The sequence below is a fragment of the Saccopteryx bilineata genome, chromosome 4 (assembly GCF_036850765.1).
Source record: "Saccopteryx bilineata isolate mSacBil1 chromosome 4, mSacBil1_pri_phased_curated, whole genome shotgun sequence".
Classification (NCBI taxonomy): Eukaryota; Metazoa; Chordata; class Mammalia; order Chiroptera; family Emballonuridae; genus Saccopteryx; species Saccopteryx bilineata.
In genome coordinates, this window is record NC_089493.1 from 241,675,822 (window position 1) to 241,686,232 (window position 10,411).

Sequence of the window (10,411 nt, forward strand, 5' to 3'; positions counted from 1 at the left end):
CATGCCAGCCCGACAAGGTAAATTAGTCATTGTTTATCTGTAAAGCGTCCAGTTCAAAGGCAGGTAAGTGCATAGATAATCACAAGGCAATGTGCCACTTATTGTGTAACAGAAGAAACAGACAGCTATCTCAAAAATCTAAAACTGCCCTGAAAAACAAAATGTAATGTTCTCTGTGAACCACTAATGATTCTTTAAAAATCCTTAAAATATGGGAGAACTAAAGAATCAGATCATAAGACAAAAATCAACATCAGATGACTCTCTGGAGAAGACTGCTGCAAGTGCCTCGTGGAATGTTCCAGGCTCACAGATTTAGACATGAGGGCTAGAGGAGACCTGGTTAGCAACCAGCAAACTTCTCAGCGATGACTTTCATTGGCCCAACCAGAGGCACGCACCCACCCCAGAATCACTCCTTTGACACTGATTGGCCCAATGTAGATTATAGTCCCCCTGATGGAGAAGGTGCAGTGATCAACCACCTAAACAGCGTGGGAGGTTATTCCCCAAGGGAAAATCAAGGTACTGGCCAAAAAAAAAAAAAAGTGTCCTCCATGCCGGAATACTATATAGCTGAAATAAAGATTTTTTTTATGCCGATATAGAATTACCTTCATGATATATTGTTGGATAAAATAAGGAAGTTACAGAATATTTTATATGTGATATTTATGTGAATAAACTTTGTATGTATCTACATACATTTGTATATCTAAAACCATAGAAATGTTATAGTATATTCACCAAAGTCCTAAAGGTGGTCAGAGGTTAACTTGGGAAGGAGACTGGGATCTGGTGAGATGTAATAGAAAGGAGCTTAGAGTTCTTCTATATACTTGAAGCCGGTTGACTCTGTGCTCCTACTAGAAATCCCGAGACACCTGGGACTTTGGCTGTCTGGTTCACTACTGTATCTCTAGATCTTTGAAGGGTGGCAGGCCTATTTTTAGTAGGCGCTTAGTAAATACTTATGGAATGAATGAATGAAGAGCATGCATATAGGAATGAAGGTGCGAAAGATCGTGGACTAATTAGGAAACTCAAATATTTGGCATGACCAGAGTGCTTGATAGAAAAGGAGTGGCAGAAGATGTATCTGAAGAGGAGGCTGCAGTCCTTTTGTACACAATATCAGGAAGCTGCATTACTCACTGGCTCACAGAGATGTGAAACAGGTGAGATTCATACTAGGGTGTGCATTTAAGAAAGGTTACTGAAGGATGGAATGGTGGAAAACAAGATGGAGAACTAAATGCCAGTCAAAACAATTGCTTGTCAGAGGCCAGCTGAGAAATGATGAGTCCTGAAATAAGGGAAGGGCGGTAGGGATCAGAAGAAGATGGTTTTGTAGAGCTCTGCGGGCCTCGTGGACCTATAGAATGTTAGAGGGGTGGGGTGTATGGGAGCAAGAGGAGGCTAAGATGACTCCCAAGTGTCTGGATGAGCACCTATGGGGATTATGGTGCCATTCACCTAGATACAGGAACCGTGAAAAGTTTGTGGCTAAGGGTTCTGTTGACATGTCAAAGACATGTTGATGTCGAGGGTACATGAAGCATTCAGGTAAGGTATCCCACAGAAATATTAGAGTTTGTACTGAGGTCTCACTTTTTTTCTGCTCAAGGAGAGTTTTCAGTATTCCCTTAAACATTTCTAAAAGGAACCAACCCTCAGACAACAGGGTGCTTAGGTGCTTACTCACTTAACAAAGGAGGGCAGCCAGAAGAGGTGGCCTCGTCCTGGGGCCTAGGATTGTACTTCACCCAGCTCTCTACAAAGAACGTCATCCTCTTGTTTCCTGAGCGAGAATAACATTAGTGACCTAATTTGTTGTAAGGAAAGAGATTGAAAAAATGTACCCTTGGAGAGTTAAAAACAGAAGGTCCACAGAGAGGTGTTTGTGGACATAGATTGCCTTCAATCTGCAGGGATTGTCTGGCAAAGGATAGCTGGTGGAGAGACCAGGGACCTCACAACCCCTCACTTGGGGCTCCCAGCAGGCTGGAACCTCAGCTTCTGGCTCTGCTATCTGGACTACCCCTTGCTTTCACTTTTTGTACACGTTTCCCTTTCATCTGTTTCAAGGCTCTGAGTTTGCAGTAGTGATGAATAGTAAGAATTGGCATGAATGGCCATACCTTGATGGCAATGGCATTCTGATTCCCCTGGGGACCAAGTGGCGCACCTGGCCCTTCAGTGCAGAGAGCGCAGGATACAAAAAGAGTCTTTCCCCCGGATTCTTTTTCCCCACTCTGAAAAGGTGAGGCCTGGGATGAGAAGAACTTTCCTCTCCCACAACAAAAGCTGAAAACTTAAACCCACCATGTGCCTAACCAGCAGCCTCTCTGGAAAACCTTCCCCTCTTTGTCTCTTTGTATTTCACAGCTATTGGGACGGGATTATTCAAAGAAACACCTGACCTTGTTTGTTAGATGAGAAACAGGAAATGCTGACCCTGAATTCTTTTATTTGCTCGGCTGCTAACCTAGCAGTCCTGCAAATATCAGACACTCCAGCAGCGGTAGTTAGGCAGGGTGGGGAATATGAGTGCATAAAGCTCCCGACAGAGCCTGCACTTCCTTCTGGAGGGAAGGAGGCCATTAGGAAGGACTAAGCACAAAAAGAAGGGATGTGAAGACCTGCCGAGGACAAAGGCCAGTTTCAGCCAATGCTGTTTGACCTGCTGGTACTGTTTCTACTCAGGATGATTTCTCTGCTTTGTTGTGTTGTCTGGGTCTTGCCGTTAATTTTGTCAGAGGAGGAAGGTAAGCCCTTAAGGACAGAGGCAGTATCTCATTCATCTCCAGGTCTTAGCTTGGAGCCTAGATTTAAAGAGATAGAGATTATAAGGAGGGCATCTTTTACAAATATGAAAGGTATATAGCTTTTGCTTTCAATTTGCAGAAGAGAAACATAGGTTTAGAGAGGTTAAGAGACTGGTTCAACTCAGAAAGCGAGTCAATAGCAATGTCTCAACTGGGTACCTTTGCAGATAAGGAACAGAATATAACTCTGGGATATTTAATCAAAAAGGTCATTTATTGGAAGGATATTAGGATATAGAGAAGCTGGGAATCTAGAAACCTGAATCAGAAAAGGGACAGGAGTTAAGTCATACACAACGATAACAGGGATTACTCAACCACCTCACTTAGAAGTCAGCTCACGCCAAGATTTTCCCCCATCCTTGCCATCTCTGCTCAAGATGGCTGAAGTCCTAGGAGTAAGTACTGGATTGACTAAGCTCAGTTTTATTTGCCCACCTATCTCTAAGACTTGAGTCCTATCAAGTCTACATACATGGAGAAAGTTTATTCCCTCAAAGAAAGATGGGATGCTGTTAGAAGACAGTAACGGACACTGGTGACTATACAATTCAGATGTCTACCCCAGAGAGCAGGGTTTGAGCTCATGAACACTGGTTATCAAAGTCTGCTCTCCTCTGTTCACTAGGGCAGCATGGCACGGGCCGTGTTCTCAGCCAGTGCTGATCTAGCCTTCCTACCCAGAGACATTTGGCAATGTCTGAAGACACTGAGTTATTAACCCTGCGAAGAGGTGCTATTGGCATCTAGTGGCAGCAGCCAGAGATGCCGCTGAAAATCCTGCGGTGCACAGGACAGCCCTGCACAAAAATAATTATCCCGCCAAAATGGCAATAGTTCCAAGGTTTAGAAACTCTGGTATAACTAAAGACAGTGAGCTGAGATAATACACTGTGGTGAATAATTCAGTAATTCAAGTTAGTGGAAGTAAGGATTACATATAGAAAAGTAAAAAGGGGGGGGGGAACTTTAAAAATAGTTTTAGACGAGAGTGTGTGCATTCTTGAATGGCAGCTAAGTTGTCTGGACTATATTTAATAGGATTGGGTGCTTCTTAGCCAAAAAAATTATATCTAATTGTCTGGGTCTTCTCTAGAAGACCTTCGGAGCACATGATTGAATGACATGAGACTGTCGATGGCATCATTGACAGTCCCATCAGTGTCCCTTATCTTGGGCAAACTCTCAGGGTCGGTTCCAAGAGTTTCGCTCTCACTTCTCTCAGGTTTATGCTATTGGGAAAGTCATTGCTTCTTTGAGTAGATATTCCTGCTAAAGAGATCCATTCACATTATTTTTTCACCTCTGACATCAGGATGCACTTAAAAATCATTAGCGTGCCCTAGTTTAATTGGTAGCATTTTTTCTTTCTTAGGTATATATAAAAAATGGTGCTTACAATCAATGGCACTTTAAATTCAATGAAATATGATATATTTATTTTCCTCTCATTTATCATTGGTTAAATTTTATTCACACTCATTTAAAAGAGCTGGCTGTTGGCATTGTATATAGGTATTAGTGTTGAACTCTGGCAGAATTCTAAAAACCATACAGAATCATGATGGAACTGGCCCCTCTCTGTCATCATTATTTTATAATTAGAAATACAGCTCTTATGTTGAACAGAAGAGGTTTTGTAACCATGCAACCATCTCCCCAGTGGGAACATCCAGGGCCTGCCCCCAATGAAATGTTTCGTCTGTGTTTCAAAGCTTTTAAAGAGTATGTGAAAGAAACATTCATTCAGGTTGAATTGCCCTGGCATATGCTTTGGGCTGTTCTTATTTTATACACACTTCTTTGGTCCATCATTAGATAATTTTATTTGCACAAAAGAAATGGAGTAAAATATCCTTCTATATCCTTTCTCTATTTCTCATCTTTATCCTCTAACAGAACTTCCTTTCCTTTTTATCAGGAAGATGAATATGTAATGAAACCTACCCTTCTGCAGTGTTAGCAGCTGAGAAACAAAGGCATTGAGAAAGACCAAAGAAGAACAGGAGAAGAATAATGGTGAAGCTTAAGCAACTGTGAATTTCCAGGAAATATTTATGAGCTGATTTAAATACTAATGAGCTGGTAGTCTGACAGCAGCAAGAAGACTAAAATACAGGAGTGCAAAGTCTCAGCTGGGCTGTGGGTTGTCTAATAACTACACAAGATGTAGAGTACAGCAGCCACATTTTAAGCCTTCTGCTAAACAGACATTTAAAAATGCTAAATGAGAAATTGACATTTTCCCACTGATTTCAATTTTTTATTTCTACTATAGTACTTACCAACCTATTTGACTCCCATGTTGAAAAAGGTATCTAGGGCCTGAATATAAAAATCACTTCACCTCAACCTTTCATCTAAATGACTACTGTTACCAGGAAAGACTCTTTCCATTTCCTTTTCTGTCTCCTTTAAGAATACACTCAGTTGCCCCTCCTTGCAAGTTCATATGCAGTAGGATGAATGGCATCTCTAGAGTGTACTACAAGGTCACTTATCTGAAACTGTCTCCTGTGCCAGCCTGACTGCAGAAAATACTTCAGTGGCCTATGGGTTAGAAAAGATAAAAAACAGTTGCTATTATAATAAAACAAATTTAACTTCCAAAGAGCTTTTTACACATATTGCCTTGGGCTTGACAGTCTGCTGACTTGATCCAAAATAAACAACGGACTTTTGCATTTTTAAATCATATTTCAAAGTTCCACACAAAGAATTCTGTTAGGGTTTATTCAGCAGGGATTATTTGGGAGTATGTAGGGGGTGGCCGTTGTTTCTAACCTGAAGATACTATGTAAGAGAAGGGGGAAAATAGGAGCAATCCAGAGAGTCTCTGGAAAATGAGTCATCTTTAAAATTGGGGAACTAAGCACTTACTGGATAGCTCAGTTAGTTAGAGTGTCATCCTGTATGCCAAGGTTGCAGGTTCGATCCCCAGTCAGGGCACATAAGTGAATCAATCAATAAATGCATGAATGAGTGGAATAACAAATCAATGTCTCTCTCTCTCCTCCTGCACTCTCTCTAAAAATCAATGAAAGTATAAATAAATAAAATAAAGTTGGTGTGCTGGATATCCCAGAAGTTAGAGAGCAGAGAGTCTGTCTGATCACATGGTCTGGAAGCCTCACACACATTGTGTTGCCCAGGGATACGGCAGCTGGTGGGCTGGGGACTAGAATGAGACACTCACCATAGGTGCAGAATATAAGCCAGCATCAAAAATAAAACAAAACCCAATAATCAAAATAAATACTGTTTTAGGCAACATTTTTAAAAATCAAAATGAATGCAATAAACCTAAACTGAACAAAATCACACAATTTTAAATAAAAATAGGACCCAACAAGGCCTTGCCAAACCACAGTGGGGCCTGAGGCAGAGGAAAAAATGAGCACCCCTACATACACATTTTTATGGGTTTATGTATGATTTTTTCCCCAGAAATAAATCTTGAATATATTACTGAAAAGTTTGCTTCCATTAAATGGAGGAAAGTAAAATTATTTAAAAATTCTATTTGGGGTATGAGTCAAATGTATAAACTTAAAATTATGTTGTACTAAATGGGAAATGATATTTTCAAACAACAGCTCAGATAAGGGCCTAATATCCAAAATTTACAAAGAACTCATAAAACTCAACAACAAACAAACAAACAATCCAATAAAAAAATGGGAAGAGGACATGAACAGACACTTCTCCCAGGAAGAGATACAAATGGCCAACAGATATATGAAAAGATGCTCAGCTTCATTAGTTATTAGAGAAATGCAAATCAAAACTACAATGAGATACCACCTCACCCCTGTTAGATTAGCTATTATCAACAAGACGGGTAATAGCAAATGTTGGAGAGGCTGTGGAGAAAAAGGAACCCTCATTCACTGTTGGTGGGACTGTAAAGTAGTACAACCATTATGGAGGAAAGTATGGTGGTTCCTCAAAGAGCTGCAAATAGAACTACCTTATGACCCAGCAATCCCTCTACTGGGTATATACCCCAAAACCTCAGAAACATTGATACGTGAAGACACATGTAGCCCCATGTTCATTGCAGCACTGTTCACAGTGGCCAAGACATGGAAACAACCAAAAAGCCCTTCAATAGAAGACTGGATAAAGAAAATGTGGCACATATACACTATGGAATACTACTCAGCCATAAGAAATGATGACATCAGATCATTTACAGCAAAATGGTGGGATCTTGATAACATTATAAGGAGTGAAATAAGTAAATCAGAAAAAAACAAGAACTACATGATTCCATACATTGGTGGAACATAAAAATGAGACTAAGAGACATGGACAAGAGTGTGGTGGTTACCAGGGGTGGGGGGAGGGAGGACATGGGAGGGAGGGAGGGAGAGAGTTAGGGGGAGGGGGAGGGGCACAGAAAACTAGATAGAGGGTGGCGGAGGACAATCTGACTTTGGGCGAGGGGTATGCAACATAATTTAATGACAAAATAACCTAGACATGTTTTCTTTGAATATATTTACCCTGATTTATTAATGTCATCCCATTACCATTAATAAAAATTTATTTAAAAAAAATTATGTTGTAAATTTCTATACTCCTAGTTTTTCAGTTTTAAATATTTTCTCAACTACATGAGCATTCTGGTCAGAACTCTGGTGTGGTAGCATTGCACAGAACTAGCCCAGCAGGCATGTTAAAGACATCAAAATGAGAGGCTGAGAAGCCAATTTTATGGCAACGTTAAGGCCTCTCATCAACGGTGTCCTTTATTTCTGTGATCTGTATTTTATTTTGTGTTCAACATTTGTGGACCACTGTATTAGAATGCCACAATAAATGGACAACCCATTGTTCATTACTTAACAATGAAGAAAATCTATTTCACAGCCCAGCAGTCCAAAGGCAGAGTGGTTGCAAAGCGGTTAATTCAAAGTCTCAGTGACACCAACCAGGATCTAGTTTCTTTTCATTGTCCAAACCCAGCAGTTGGCTTGCTCTTTGGCTGGCTCCTCTCACAGGTAGAAAGTGACTGCCTCGGTTTCTGGAGTCCCATGCAAACCTGACAATGCCTCACAAAAGGGAAAAAGAGGGATTTTCCCTCCTCTTTTGTTCTCATTTTAAGAGAAAGGAAAAATGCCCTGGTTGGATCATTGCCCGGAAGTGCAGAGGTTACCACTTCAATTCCCAGTCAGAGCACATACAGGAACAGGTTGATGTTTCTATCTCTCTCTCCCACTCTCCCTTCCTCTCTCTAAAATCGATAAAATAAACATTTTTTTAAAAAAAATAAGAGAAAGGAACTTTTTTTTTGTACTTTTTTTTTTCTTTTTGTATTCCTCTGAAGCTGGAAACGGGGAGAGACAGTCAGACAGACTCCCGCATGCGCCCGACCGGGATCCACCCGGCACGCCCACCAGTGGCAACGCTCTGCCCACCAGGGGGGGATGCTCTGCCCCTCCGGGCGTCGCTCTGCCAAGACCAGAGCCACTCTAGCGCCTGGGGCAGAGGCCAAGGGGCCATCCCCAGTGCCCGGGTCATCTTTGCTCCAATGGAGCCCTGGCTGCGGGAGGGGAAGAGAGAGACAGAGAGGAAGGGGGGGGGGGGGGGTGGAGAAGCAAATGGGCGCTTCTCCCATGTGCCCTGGCCGGGAATCGAACCCGGGTCCCCCACACACCAGGCCGAAGCTCTACCGCTGAGCCAACTGGCCAGGACCAGGAACATTTTTTTAAAGCCTCCCAATAGACCTTTCCCATGTTTCATTGGCCAGAAGGAGTTCACATGCCACCACTGAAACCAATCCCTGCGAAGGAGAATGAGATGACAGAGATAGGTTTGTGTTAACCATGACTTTCCCTAAATCACCTCATGAGACTTGAGAGCTGTATATCAAGGAAGACGGAGGAAATAGCTGTCAGCCGAACAGCCAACAGTCTGCTACTAATGTCAAACATAGTGGTCAGACATTGGGTAGAAAACATATCGCTAATCTTTGTATCAGGCTTATCATTCACCAGGAATGGGCGTGATGTCATGTTAGACAAACTGTAAAAATCTTCAATGAAAGAATATATATTGCTCACAAAAATTAGGGGATATTTCAAAATGAATATGAAGCTATTAAAAAAAAGAAGCATTTGACTTTTTGTATTAAACTAGAACATCAGAAAAGCAAATGACAAGTCAAAGAAAGTTGTTTGATTATGCAAATGAGATGTAAAACCAACTTTTATTTCACTGGTGCAAATGCACTGTACAAAAGGCTGGAAGTACTGGAGTATCTGCACGTCCCCTGATCCCCTAAGTTTTGGGAGCAGTTGTAGTTAGATCCATACTTCCCAGCTGGCAGCAGGAGATCATAGAATTAAATATGAAAACTTTACTACTATTAAATGAACACATTGGAGAACTCTATTATAATATTGGAGTAGGAGAAGCCTTCCTAATTCTGACTCAAAATCAAGAAGTGATAAAAGGGAAAAAAATTCAGCATGGAATGAAAACACCAGAAACAAAGACAAGAGATAATTGATTAATTGGGGTTAGGTTATAAATTATAACTCATATCATAAATAATAAGCTAATCATTGTACAAAAGCTCCTAGAAATCAATAAGGAAAAAAAAGCTATCAATATATAGAATAACACAGAATGATAGGCACGGGATATAAATATCCAATTCATGAGAAAAACCCAAAAATGTTTCTTTAAACATAAAAAGTTGTTTAATTTCACCATAATCATATAACGAAAACTGAAATTTAAAACTATCCTGAGATAGCATCTTTCATCAATCTGGCAAAAGTTTGACACACTCTGTTGGCAAGGGTGTAGATAAAGAGTCACTCTCATAAAGACCTGGAGACAGGACAACTTGGCATTGACTCCTATGGAAGACAATTTGGCCATATGTGTAAATGCCAGTATCCTTTAATCCAGCAATTCTGTTTCTGAGAATATATATATATGGATTCTACAGATTCTACACTCTGCAGAGCTATTTGGTTACATGTGCACAATTTTTTCAGAGCTAATATTTAACTGGAACATACACATAAGATTCACTACCTAGTTCATGGCCAGTATCTATCTATCCTAAAAGATTGATGTCCATGACGTACTTTAATTTGAAGTTTTAAAATATTACCCCTTGAGGTGTGTCAAATTCTATTTTTTGCAGAAAAGTATTGGAAACAATCCAAATAGCCAACAATAGTAGACTAGTTAAATAAATTATGGCAATCTATCCTGTGAGTGATGTGGAGCTATATATACAGAAGAATAAGTACATATCTGGATATAGTGGTTGAGAAAGAACAAAACCTAAGATTAAGTTTAGCCTGACCAGGCAGTGCAGCAGTGGATAGAGAGTCAGCCTGGGATGCTGACGACCCAGGTTGGGAATTGAGGTCACCGGCTTGAGTGTGGGCTCACCAGCTTGAGGATGAGGTCACTGGCTTGAGCATAGGATCATAGATATGACTCCATGGTCGCTGGCTTGAGCCCAAGGTTGCTGGCTTGAGCAAGGGGTCACTGGCTCAGCTGTAGCCTCCTGGTCAAGGCACATATGAGAAAGCAATCAATGAACGACTAAGGTG

The 10,411-nt window shown here is 40.9% G+C and overlaps 1 long non-coding RNA gene across 2 annotated transcripts; it reads left to right on the top strand.

Annotated features, from left to right (window-relative positions):
• The first annotated feature begins 2,540 nt into the window (after positions 1-2,540).
• Positions 2,541-5,500, top strand: LOC136336309 (uncharacterized). Of its 2 annotated transcripts, none has more exons than XR_010731412.1 (2): positions 2,541-2,768; positions 4,750-5,500. It is a non-coding gene; the product is annotated as an uncharacterized lncRNA (long non-coding RNA). The 2 variants fall into 2 exon arrangements; XR_010731411.1 differs by having other exon boundaries at positions 2,541-2,689.
• Positions 5,501-10,411: the final 4,911 nt, after the last annotated feature.